The 12,918-nt window shown below is 45.7% G+C and overlaps 2 long non-coding RNA genes across 2 annotated transcripts; one reads left to right on the forward strand and one right to left on the reverse strand.

Annotated features, from left to right (window-relative positions):
• The first annotated feature begins 479 nt into the window (after positions 1-479).
• Positions 480-2,995, forward strand: LOC141025632 (uncharacterized). The gene is made up of 2 exons (XR_012187808.1): positions 480-2,298; positions 2,577-2,995. It is a non-coding gene; the product is annotated as an uncharacterized lncRNA (long non-coding RNA).
• Positions 2,996-5,550: 2,555 nt separating this feature from the next.
• LOC109751367 (uncharacterized) lies at positions 5,551-10,804 on the reverse strand. Its single transcript, XR_002230101.4, has 4 exons — positions 10,147-10,804; positions 9,983-10,063; positions 9,796-9,876; positions 5,551-5,735 (listed from the first exon to the last, which is right to left on the reverse strand). It is a non-coding gene; the product is annotated as an uncharacterized lncRNA (long non-coding RNA).
• Between the last annotated feature and the right edge of the window lie 2,114 nt (positions 10,805-12,918).

Consider the following 12,918-nt stretch of genomic DNA (forward strand, 5'->3'; position numbering starts at 1 on the left):
TACCGTGGACAGGAATGGACGGGGCTTGCCTGCTCACGTCCCGTGCTCCCGAAACGTTAAACTCGCATCGAACGGCTGGGCCAATTTCCCTTCCCCACTTTTCTGGCGAAAAAAACAAGGAAACGACCACGTATTCCGTATTTTACTCTCCCGCAGGTAATACTCGCGATTGATTCTGTATGGAAAAGGCCCGCACAAAAATTTAGAGGGAAAATGACCGCCAATCTCACTTCTGCGCACCAAAAAGCAGGGACGCCCATCCCATAAAACAGAGGTATCTTAAATCACAGGAAGAAGTAAAATTGCAATCGCAGTTGATTGCCATGAATTAATTTCCGGGAGAACATCAACTGTGCAAACATCAAGCGGACTGGGGCTCTATTGTCCCCTATGGCTTCTTCTTCAAGCACGGACTATGGGAACCATCAACAAAACAATGAATCTGAAGGACGAAAAGTAAGAAATCTGACTCGTGTTAGACTTATAATATAAGTCATGTACCCCTTTGTATTTATTCCGTTGTATAAGGGGTTTCCTGCATATGTTCCATACCTGTACATGTATATATATCGGCCTATGGCCTCATGGGAATACAAGTTGCTTTCCTAACCTGGTATTAGAGTCTAGGTTTTTTTTTCTCGCACGCCGCAACTCGTGCTCGTATCGATCGGTTCCGTATCGATCTCGTATTTTTCTCGATCCTATCTCCTCGCCGACTCCTTCTGGTCGCCCCGATCTGCTGTCCTCCAGCCGGATCCTGCCGCCGGTCGCCGTCTGTCGTAATCTCCAGTCGGATTCCGCCGCCGGCCGTCGTTGTTCCGCCGCTAGCAGATCGCGGTGCCTCATCTTCTACAGGATTAGGCAGCGGACGAGGATCTCCCATTGGTTGACTGCCTCTATTGACTTTGTTGGGTGGCTAGTACGGGTGCTACGAGCCACGTTCACGTGAGGGCCCTGATCTCGTGTGCGTGTTCGTCTCTTGCGCCTGCAGCTAGCTTTCCTACTGCTGCTGTTAGGTTGCTCCTACAAACCACGTGAGGGTCTGTTCTGCTTGTTCGTCTGTGTATTCCGCCGCCGGCCGCGGTGTTGCTTCCATCTGAGGCTGGTTTGCTTTGAGTAAAAAAAAAGGTACGATGTCTGCATCGGGCTATGTTGCTGTCCCTCGCTGTCCGGTGATCTTTGATGGTACTAATTACACCGAGTTCACTGGCTTTATGCGCATTCACATGCGTGGTATTCGTCTCTGGGGTGTTCTTTCTGGCGAGGTCTGCTGTCCGTCACGTTCGGTTCCTCCGGTTGCCCCTACTCCGCCGACTCCACTGGTTCTTCCTACGGATGCTAATCAGGCCGCCAAGGATGCGGCTAAGCTTGCTGATGAGGTTGCTGATCGTGCTTATGATGAGAGGGTTTTGGCTTATGAGGATGCTCTTCAGACGTATCATGATGCTCTGTCTGTTTACACCCAGTGGCTTGATGATGATGCTCGTGCTGCAGCTGTTCTCACTGCTAGTGTTCTGCCTCAGTTTGCTTCTGAGTTTCTGGGTCTTCCTATTGTCTTTCAGATGTGGACCTGTCTTCGTCAGCGCTATGAGCCCTCTGGTGATGCCTTATACCTTTCTGTGGTTCGTCTGGAGCATGCTCTTCCGTAGGGTGACTCTACTGTTGATGACTTCTATGCACAGAGTTCTGCTATCTGGCGCCATCTTGATTCTCTCCGCAGTGCTGGTTGTCGTACTTGCCCCTGTTGCCAGGCTGTCCAGGCCAATTTGGAGTTTCATCGCGTCTACGAGTTCCTGTCTCGGCTCCGTAACGAGTTTGAGCCCCGGCGTGCTCAGTTGTTTGCTCGTGGCCGTATTTTTCTCATGGAGGCGCTTTCAGAGATTCGTGCTGAGGAGACTCGCTTACGTGGTGCTGGTTTGCTGGAGGTTCCCTCTGTGCTCGCTACTCGGACTTCTTCCACTCCACCTGCTGCACCGACCCCTTCTCGCTCGAGTGCTCCACCGCTCTTGCCCACTCCTTCTGGAGGATCAGGTCGCCCCCGTCCACATTGTGACTACTGCAACAATGATGGTCATATTGAGTCCCAGTGCTACACAAAGCGGAAACACCTGCGCAAGGCGCGATCATCATCCTCAGGGACTTCGTCATCTCCCTCGACAGCTTCAGCCGTTGCTTTGACTGAGCAGGATATTCTGAGACTTAAGCATCTGCTCGCGGCTTCAGGTTCTTCCTCGACGGGTACTGCTGGTTCTGTGACTGATACTTCCCGCACTGAGCAACTGCCCTCTACACAGTCAGGTACATCCCCATGGGTTCTGGACTCTGGAGCTTCTTTTCATATGTCTTCTCATTCTTCCACTTTGTCCTCTCTTCGATCGCTAGATTCTCCTGTTCATGTCTTCACTGCTGATGGTACTCCACTTTCTGTTGCTAGTAGAGGCAATCTTTTCACTCCTCCTTATTCTGTTCCTGATGTTGCTCATGTTCCTCAACTTACCATGAATCTGTTTTCTGCTGGTCAACTTACTGATTCTGGTTGTCGTGTCATCCTTGACGTTGACTCTTGTTCTGTCCAGGACCGTCGCACGCACACTCTGGTTGGGGCTGGCCCTCGCCGCCGTGATTCTCAGGGTCTTTGGGAGTTGGACTGGCTTAATATTCCTTCCGCTGCCACCACCATCGCCAGTTCCTCCGCTTCTGCCGCCTCCGTTACTGGTTCCTTCAAGCAATGGCATCATCGACTTGGTCATCTGTGTGGTTCTCGGTTGTCGTCTTTAGTTCGTCGAGGTCTTCTGGGGTCTGTCTCAGGAGATGTCTCTTTAGAGTGTCAGGGTTGTCGTCTTGGCAAGCAGATTCAGTTACCATATTCACATAATGAGTCAGTGTCTAAGCGTCCTTTCGAGTTAGTCCATTCTGATGTATGGGGTCCGGCTCCTTTCGCTTCGAAAGGTGGTCATAAATACTATATTATTTTCATAGATGATTTCTCTCGTTACACATGGCTTTATTTCATGACTTCTCGTAGTGAGGTGTTGTCTATTTATAAGCGTTTTGCTGCCATGGTTCATACTCAGTTCTCTTCATCCATTCGTGTTTTTCGTGCTGACTCCGCTGGCGAGTACATCTCTAAGATGTTGCGTGGTGTTCTTGCTGAGCAAGGAACTCTCTCTCAATTCTCTTGTCCTGGTGCTCATGCTCAGAATGGTGTGGCTGAGCGAAAGCATCGACATCTTCTTGAGACGGCTCGTGCATTGATGATTGCTGCCTCTCTCCCGCCTCATTTTTGGGCTGAGGCCGTCTCCACCTCCACCTATCTTATCAATATACAGCCTTCCGCTGCTCTACAGGGTGGCGTTCCTTTCGAGCGTCTTTTTGATCGTTCTCCCGATTGTTCGATGCTTCGCTTGTTTGGTTGTGTTTGCTATGTTCTTCTTGCCCCTCGCGAACGTACCAAACTGACCGCTCAGTCTGTTGAGTGTCTTCTTAGGCTACAGTGATGAGCATAAGGGCTATCGTTGTTGGGATCCTATCGGTCGTCGGATGCGTATCTCTCGAGACGTGACTTTTGATGAGTCTCGTCCCTTCTACCCACGCCCATCTTCCTTGATTTTTTCAGTGGAGGATATCTCTTTCCTCACTTTTCCTGACTCACCTATCACCCCCGTCGCGCCTGTGCCTATTCGTTCCACTCCCTCTGCTTCTCCACCTCTAGTCGATTTGCAGCCACCATCTTCTCTGGTCTCCTCGCCTAGCATGTCACCGGATTCTACACCTTCATCTCCGGTGACTTCTTCGTCGCCACCCCCCGATTCTACCTTGGCGATTCCTCCTTCCATTGTTCCATCTTTTCCTCAGCATTACACTCGTCGTTCACGACCTGTGGATGCCTCATTGGATGAGTCGTCCTCTTCCTCTCAGCCTACTTATGGCTTGCGTTCTCGTCCTCGTCCGCCTGTTGATCGCTTTGGATTTCCCACCGTTGGTGCTGCTGTTCTTGAGCTGACTTCTTATCGTCAGGCTGTTGTTCATCCTGAATGGCAGTTTGCGATGGCCAAGGAGATTGCTGCTCTTGAACGCACTGGTACCTGGGATCTTGTTTCTCTTCCTCCCGGAGTCCGTCCCATCACTTGTAAGTGGGTCTACAAGGTTAAGACTCGCTCCGATGGTTCTCTTGAGCGTCACAAAACTCGTCTTGTGGCTCGTGGTTTTCAGCAGGAGCATGGTCGTGATTATGACGAGACTTTTGCTCCTATAGCCCATATGACCACTGTTCGTACACTTCTTGCCGTTGCCTCTGCACGCCACTGGTCTATATCTCAGCTTGATGTTAAGAATGCCTTTCTTAATGGTGAGCTGCGTGAGGAGGTGTACATGCAGCCACCACCTGGGTATTCTGTTCCTGATGGCATGGTATGTCGTCTTCGTCGCTCTCTCTATGGCCTTAAGCAAGCCCCTCGTGCCTGGTTTGAGCGTTTTGCCTCTGTGGTCACTACTGCTGGTTTTTCAGCAAGTGCTCATGATCCAGCATTGTTTATTCACCTTTCTCCTCGTGGTCGGACTCTTCTTCTTCTCTATGTTGATGACATGATCATCACTGGGGATGACCCCGAGTATATTGCCTTTGTAAAGGCCTGTCTTAGTGAGCAGTTTCTTATGTCTGATCTTGGACCTCTTCGCTACTTTCTTGGGATTGAAGTCTCTTCTACCTCTGATGCCTTTTTTATATCCCAGGAAAAGTATATCCAGGATCTTCTTGCTCGTGCTGCTCTTACTGACGAGTGCATTGTTGAGACTCCTATGGAGCTCAATGTTCACCTCCGTGCTACTGATGGTGATCCTCTCCCTGACCCGACGCGTTATCGTCATCTCGTTGGCAGTCTTGTCTATCTAGCCGTCACTCGTCCGGACATCTCTTATCCGGTTTATATTCTGAGTCAGTTTGTCTCTGCTCCCACATCGGTTCACTATAGTCATCTTCTTCGTGTTCTCCGATATCTTCGGGGCACGATCTCTCACCGTCTATTCTTTCCTAGCTCCAGTTCTTTACAGCTTCAGGCCTATTCGGATGCTACGTGGGCTAGTGATCCTTCTGATCGCCGTTCACTTTCTGCTTACTGTGTTTTTCTTGATGGTTCTCTCATTGCCTGGAAGAAAAAGAAACAGATTGCAGTTTCCCGTTCTAGTGCTGAGGCTGAGTTGCGAGCCATGGCTCTTTTGACGGCAGAGGTGACTTGGTTACGGTGGTTACTTCAGGATTTTGGTGTTTCTGTCACTACACCGACTCTGCTCTTATCTGACAGTACAGGTGCTATTAGCATTGCACGCGATCCTGTGAAGCATGAGCTCACCAAGCATATTGGTGTTGATGCTTTCTATGTGCGCGCTGGTGTGCAGGATCAGGTTATTGCTTTTCAGTATGTGCCTTCCGAGTTATAGTTGGCGGATTTCCTGACGAAGGCCCAGACTAGAGCACAACATGGCTTTTACCTCTCCAAACTCAGTGTTGTTCATCCACCATGAGTTTGAGGAGGGGGTGTTAGAGTTATAATATAAGTCATGTACCCCTTTGTATTTATCCCGTTGTATAAGGGGTTTCCTGCATATGTTCCACACCTGTATATGTATATATATCGGCCTATGGCCTCATGGGAATACAAGTTGCTTTCCTAACAACTCGTATTCTTCTTGACTCTTTTCGTTGTTCCTGCCCTTCTTGTTGAACCGGTTGCTTTTCCCTGTTAACAAACAAATCAACCAATCATGATTGTATAAGATCTATTCAAATCCGATTAAAACTACTGTACAGCCATGTAGACACACTGGGCATAGCAGTTTTGCACAACTTAGTTTGTTAGGTGATTCATGTAATTTCGACTGTACATATGCAAGAATCTGGTATTTATTCATAGCGTACTACATGTAATAAAATAAGATGTCTAATTGTTCTTATCATTAATCTATATTAGTCTCAAAAAATTAACATTATGTCCATTTCCAATTGATTTAGATTCCGACTGTTGTAGAATAGTTTAGTTTCCATTTAGTATTCCAGTAGTGCGGCCTTCTAGACAAGACATGTAGTATGACCATGAGGATTAAAGAGTCACACTACAATTTGGGAACATCATTTGATTACTTGTGGCAAGGGCAACTAAAAGGTAATCTGGTTGTGAACCTTATTTCATATATCTAACTTTCAAGCATATGCATATGAACTAATGTGAATAGTGATTCATATAGGATGTGCATGAAACTGCTCCTAGCAATGCAACAGATTACAGTAATGAAAGGGTACCAAAGCTTGGCATGCAATTTTTATCTGAAGAGGAAGCTTGCTCCTTTTATAACAAGTATGCAAAAGCCATTGGTTTTAGCATCCGAAGAGGGAGTCAACATAAAGTAAAGAATTCTGCTGTCATACAACAACGAACATTTACATGCTCCCGTGAAGGTATGGCCTGCTTGTATTTTGTTTTGGTTATATTATTACTTTTGGATCACTAAGATACTTATTTTAATTGACAGGATTCCGCGCAGAAGATAAGAGAGAGGATTCTTTCAGTTACAGTAGGCTTGAAACACGATGTGGATGTAAAGCCCATATGAAGATAAGTCTTAAAACGGATTATATTATGTGTACGAATTTGAGACTGCACATAATCATAATCTTGCTACTGGAGACATGGCCTTATACTTAAGATCCCAAAGGAAAGTGACGGAAGCACAAATAGCAAACGCTGAGGTCGCAAATTCTGTAGGCATTTCAAATAAAGCAACTATTGATCTTATGGCCAAAGAAGCATGTGGACTTCCAAATCTTGGGTTTGCACCCGAAGATATGAAAAATCGTTTGTACTCTAAGAGAACACAGCAAGCAAAAAAGGGTGACACATGGGGAGTGTTGGAATACATGGAGAAGAAGGTAAAAGAAGATGCCAATTTTTTCTATTCAATTCAAATTGATGAGGATGATCTGATAACCAATATTTTTTGGGCTGACTCTAAAATGATCTCAGACTATGCATTATTTGGTGATGTTATATGCTTTGACACCACATATAGGAAACTAGATGATGGACGTCCCTTTGGTTTGATTGTTGGGGTTAATAATCACAAGAAAACTGTTGTCTTTGGTGCCACACTTCTCTATGATGAAACTGCTGAAAGTTTTGGTTGGCTTTTTACAACATTTCTAACTGCTATGTCTGGGAAATATCCAAGGACAATTATGACCAATGAAGATGCAGCAATGGCCAAGGCAATCAGTATAGTACTACCTCAGTCTCATCATAGACTTTGTGTGTGGCATATGAATCAAAATGCTTGCAAGCACCTAACAGGAGTTGTTGAAGAATACAAGAAGTTCAATGCTGATTTTCAGCATTGTATATATGATATTGAGGAAGAAGACGATTTTATAGATGAGTGGAATAGAATGATAGACAAGTATGGATTACGTGACAATACATGGCTGCAAAGGTTGTTTGAGAAAAGGGAGCAGTGGGCTCACGGCCCACATGAGCACTACCCAAAGAAGTGAAAGCATGAATAACGAACTAAAGCGGTACATCAGTATTAAATATGACATGCTTACTTTTTTGAGCATTTTGAGCGGCTAGTTGCGGATAAAAGATTTGTAGAGGTGAAATGTGACTTCAAGGCGTCACAAACTACTCCCAAGCTGATGGCAGAAGGTAGCTATGTTTTAAGGCAAGGCGCAACTACGTATACTCCAGCAATATTCAAGATGTTTCAGGAGCAAGTGCTTCGGACCCTGAACTATGACACATTTCTTTGTGATGGTACTGACAAAGAGCAGAGGGTTTATATAGTAAAATTCCATGGCACACAGCGTGAGCATGTCGTCAGATTTGATCCAAGCGAAGAAAAAGTCAATTGCAGTTGCAAGAAGTTTGAATTTGCTGGAATCCTCTGCTCCCATTGCTTAAAGATACTTGATATTAATAATATCAAGCATATCCCTGAACAATATATATTGAGAAGATGGACAATTGATGCCAAAGTGCTCGAGATAACAAGCGATCGCAATCTGCATGATGATCTAAAAGCAAGAATGTCTAGCTTCTACAAGGACTTATGTAGAATGTTTATCCACGTAGCTGCTCGCGCCGCAGAGTCAGATGAAACTTATGATATGGCTGCTAAATGCGCAGAGCAGCTAGCACGAGATGTGGAAAAACAGTTGAAAATTAGAACTGATCCAGATCCAAGTCCTAATTTGGGTAACTCCTCAGTTTCACAAGGTATATGCATACAAGTTATATACTATGCTACTAGTTGCATACAACATTTTCAAACTAAGACTTACATTTAACTTTATGGTTGCAGGTACGAACATTGACTCTACTAGAGTTTCAAAACATAACGAGGGGCTTGAAAGGCCAAAAGGTATGAAGGTCAAGGAGAAGACTGCACGAGGATCAGCAAGGCCCATTGGTGGCTTGGAGAAAGCAAAAACAAAGAAGAAAAAGAAGATAGATGATTCTTTCCAACTACAACCTGAAATGCCTTTCACAAATCAAATGTTTGTGTATAACCCAATGTTAATGGTATAAGAAGTCTACCCATTTAACTTTCTCTCATTTTCAAAATTCAATGACACTAAGCTTTGCTATTAATCTTCTTAGGGTCATTTGGGAGAAAATATTGAAATGCCTGTCACAAATCAGATGTCTACACACAACCCAATGTTAATGGTATAAAAAGTCTACCCATATAACTTTCTCTCATTTTCAAACTACAATGACGCCAAGCCTTGCTATTAATCTTCTTAGGGTCATTTGGGAGAAAGTATTATACCAGGATCAGCAAGGTCCGTTGGTGGCTCGAAGAAAGCAAAAACGAAGAAGAAAAAGAAGACAGCCAATTCTTTACAACTACGTCCTGAAACGCCTTCCGCAAACCAAATGCCTGGGTATCTACCACAGTACAACCCAACCCAAATGGTAAAAGAAGTCTTCTTTTTAACTTTTTTTCATTTTCAATCTCTGCGACCTAAGCTTTGCAATTTACTTGCGTATGGTCATATTGGAGCTCCGGCCAATCTTGTACACCCATATTTAGCACATTACAACTCAAGTCTGCGACAATCCATTGGTACCTCTACCCCTACGATGATGTCAGGGCAAAATCTATCATTCTCCCAACAACAGACCCCTACAAGTGGTACCTCTACCCCTATGATGATGCCAGGACAGAATACATCATTCTTGCAACAATGGACTCCTACGAGTGGTACCTCTACCCCTGTGATGATGCCAGGACAAAACCTATCATTCCTCCAACAACAGACTCCTACGGGTGGTACTTCTACCCCTGTGATGATGCCAGGACAGAACCTATCATTCCTCCATCAACAGACTCCTACGAGTGGCACTTCTACCCCTGTGATGATGCCAGGACAGAATCTACTATTCTTCCATCAACAGAAGCCGGCTTAATCGATGTTATAGATTTTTATCTCATGTATTTGCTTGCAATTCTATTAGAACCTATGAGTATACAACCATGCTTGCAATTCTTACTTGTTCATGTGACTGTCGATGGAATGCAACATTTTTTTTCTACCTTTCATGCACTGTAAATATTGTCAACTCATTCACCGGTGTACTCCATCTAAAGACATGTCGCAAAACAATGATAACACCCAAGTTCTGTAGTACGACCAACATCCAACAGCATAGATTTCATGAACTATGTTGTTGTAAGAATACTTTGCATCAGGTACAAACTGTAGTACAACCAACATCCAACAACATAGATTTTATATCTAACCTCACAAGCAGAACTGTAGTTGATCACTGTGACAACACCGGCGTTGACATTGCTGACCCACGTCTTCTGGCGTCATGCTATCTGTAAATATCACCAGCATCAGCTAATTAAAATTCAGTTCATTCAACCAGTAGAGAACATGATCAACATTTTGTGCTAGACAATCCCATCAGAGAGGGTCACTCACCGAGCATGGCGACCTCGGCGGGCTTGAGCAGAGTTCTCACCAATACTTAATGAAAGAGAGGCTTATGGTAGTAGCATACGCCTGCTCAAATAGTATCATACAAATGAATGAGTTGCAGTTGATACACATCCAGACTCAAACGTGAGGCTAGCATTAGTACAGACCAAACAGTTCCATTAGTACGTCTCAAAAAACTGCGGTCAGCTCAAGGCCTGTGAGATCTGCCGTCTTTTCAGCTGTAGAATAGTTGACCGCCTCAATTTTGTGATCAGCAGCAAGGCATCCGCCTCTGCTGCTGCTTAGCTTCTACTGCTGCTATACTAGCAGGGAACACGCGCGAAGGCGTTGCCAGGAAGCCAAGTCGCCGCCGGCGACAGCCGCCACGGTGGCCACAGTCTAGGCGTCGGCGGCCGCCGCGACCGTTGCCTCGTCGGTGATGGACAGGCGGCGCCGCCTCAATTTGGTCTGAGAACAAATCCAATCAGCAGACAACAAATTAGAAGAAGTAAGAAACAAACTGGATTGAACAGGGAGGGGTCAAGGTCAGCAAGCAGGAGGAGCAAAACCAGGAGGCGGAGGTGGTCTTGAGATTGGAGAGGGCCGACATCTGCGACGGGGGTGGCGCCACACCTGCTCGAGGCCATGGCCTAGGTCCGATCTGATTCAATCTTGAGCTTGTGCAATAGCTGCCTGCTTGGTTGCAGCGGAAAAGTGAGCGGCGGGGAGGGACGGGGAAGTGCGGCGACGGGAGCATGCCTTCGCTCCCCGCGGACCACGGTCGGCTGTCGGTGTGACATAAAAATAGACGACAGGGAAGGAAAAAGAGCTCCGCCGTTCGATGCGAGTTTAACGTTTCGGGAGCATGGATGGGAGCACTGCAGATTTGCTGGCATTGGCCTTCTTTTGATCCACAAATGCCGGTGGGGTGGTTCGCTATAATAGTAGAGGTGGAGAAAAGCACAATTCTTGGTTGCAGAAGATGAATCTGAAGGTACACATGTTGACACACGAACACATCACGTGTACCCTCGACGCCGGGGGTGATGCACCGCAGCTCACGTCGAAGGAGACCCGACCGACAGCGCGATACGCAAGACAGTCGACGGGCGCTTTTGCAGACCCGAAACCCCGCACACCCGGGAGGGACCCCGTCAGGGAGTGCGGCGGCTATGGGCTGCCCTAGGTCGATTCGCTCGCCTCTAGAGCCTCGGGATTCGCAGCTCTCAAACACGAAGAACAGCGAAGAACGAGAGAAAAAACGGTGGGGAGATAAAACGTAGACTAAAAAAGTAGTATATTGATTTGTTCGATTGTGTGTTGTTCAATCGGCCGTCACCCCCAACATATATAAGAGGTGGCTGGACTTCCCGTACAAGTAAAGGATTCATCTAGGCTTTTCTTACAAGAAAAATTACATCAATTCACGTCCTAAAGTCCTAGTTCTATTCCAACTCGGATTCAGTCTGAATCTGGCCCAAACTCTGTCTTTCTTCTTGTGCGGGCCTCTGAGCTTGCATATGATCTCCGATTAAGACGGCCCAAATATCAAACTTGCGCGCCTCGACGATACGAACAACTCTCATGTTGATCACTTTTTCAAATAAGGCCATCTTGAATGCTTTTCGAGGTCATCTTTACCTTCCAGTCGGACTCGGCCTTGTAGTAGACTGGATTATCCGAGTCTCGTAGTGAATTTGCAGGCCATATACTATCTCTGATGATGATGACTCCAAAACCAAAGTTTACCGTCTTGATGATACGCACAACTTCTGTATTGAACACTTCTTCATCCGATGTCATCTTGATAAACTTTCGGGCACATGTTCAGTTTCACTTGGATTCGAGCTCATTCACTCGGATATTAGAGACTTTCACTTGGATCGTCCGATTGGACTTTTTCACTCGGAAGACAATCTTTCACTCGAATGACTATATTTCCACTCGGATGACTATATTTCCACTCGGAAGGCAATATCTTACTCGATCGGCAAGTTTTCGTTCCGATGGTAATCTTTTCACTTGAAATATTTTCACCTGGAGGACAATTTCACTCGGATGACCATATTTCCACTCGGATGACTATATTTCCACTTGGATAATAATAAGTTCATCCGGTCAGCAAACTTTTACTCGACCGATAAGTTTTCACTCGGATGGCAAACTTTTTCACTCGGATTTCCGACTGAAAACATAGCCTGATCTTGTCTTGCCTTCCCAGGTCGCATACTAACTCGGATCGAGACAATTTATATATGAAAATCGATCGGCTTGATGAGACGAAAAACTTTCATGTTGAATACCTTTAGATATGAGGTCAGCTTCAACAGCTAATTGCTCACGCATTGTACCAGACACCCATCAACATGTGTCTGATGTCCAGCGTAATATTTTGATTCCTAGCTGGTCCGCACCATATTGACTGTAACTTTTGCATAAGGACTCGGATTGAGATGATTTATATATGAAAATCGATCGTCTCGACGATACAAAGACAATTCCTTTATAGTACTCCTTCATCTGAGGTCATATTGAGGGTGTAATCGGCTGAAAAGCACTCAGAACATTAAATTTTGTCACTCGGAGTACAACTTCGGCCACTGAGATGAGGTCGAATGGTGATAGCCTAAACATTAAAGTTGTTCCACCCGACGAAGTGAAACCTTCTCATGCTGAAAACCCTTTCACTCCGTATCTTGCCAAAATCAGGTGTCAACACATGCCCCCCTGTTTTTCGGCAAAGCTTGCACGCCGAAAAATATGCATGGTGTTCGTTCTAAGGACGATGTCAACACTCCATCGGCCATTTATTTTTCTCAGGGCGATAATTATGTATCAGCCATGTTTGTGCTAAGGGCGATAATCGTATATCGGCCATTGCCTACTTAGGCTTCCTGCCACACACTCGGGTGGTACTTCTTCAAATATTTACCATTGAG

The sequence above is a fragment of the Aegilops tauschii genome, chromosome 6 (assembly GCF_002575655.3).
Source record: "Aegilops tauschii subsp. strangulata cultivar AL8/78 chromosome 6, Aet v6.0, whole genome shotgun sequence".
NCBI lineage: Eukaryota > Viridiplantae > Streptophyta > Magnoliopsida > Poales > Poaceae > Aegilops > Aegilops tauschii.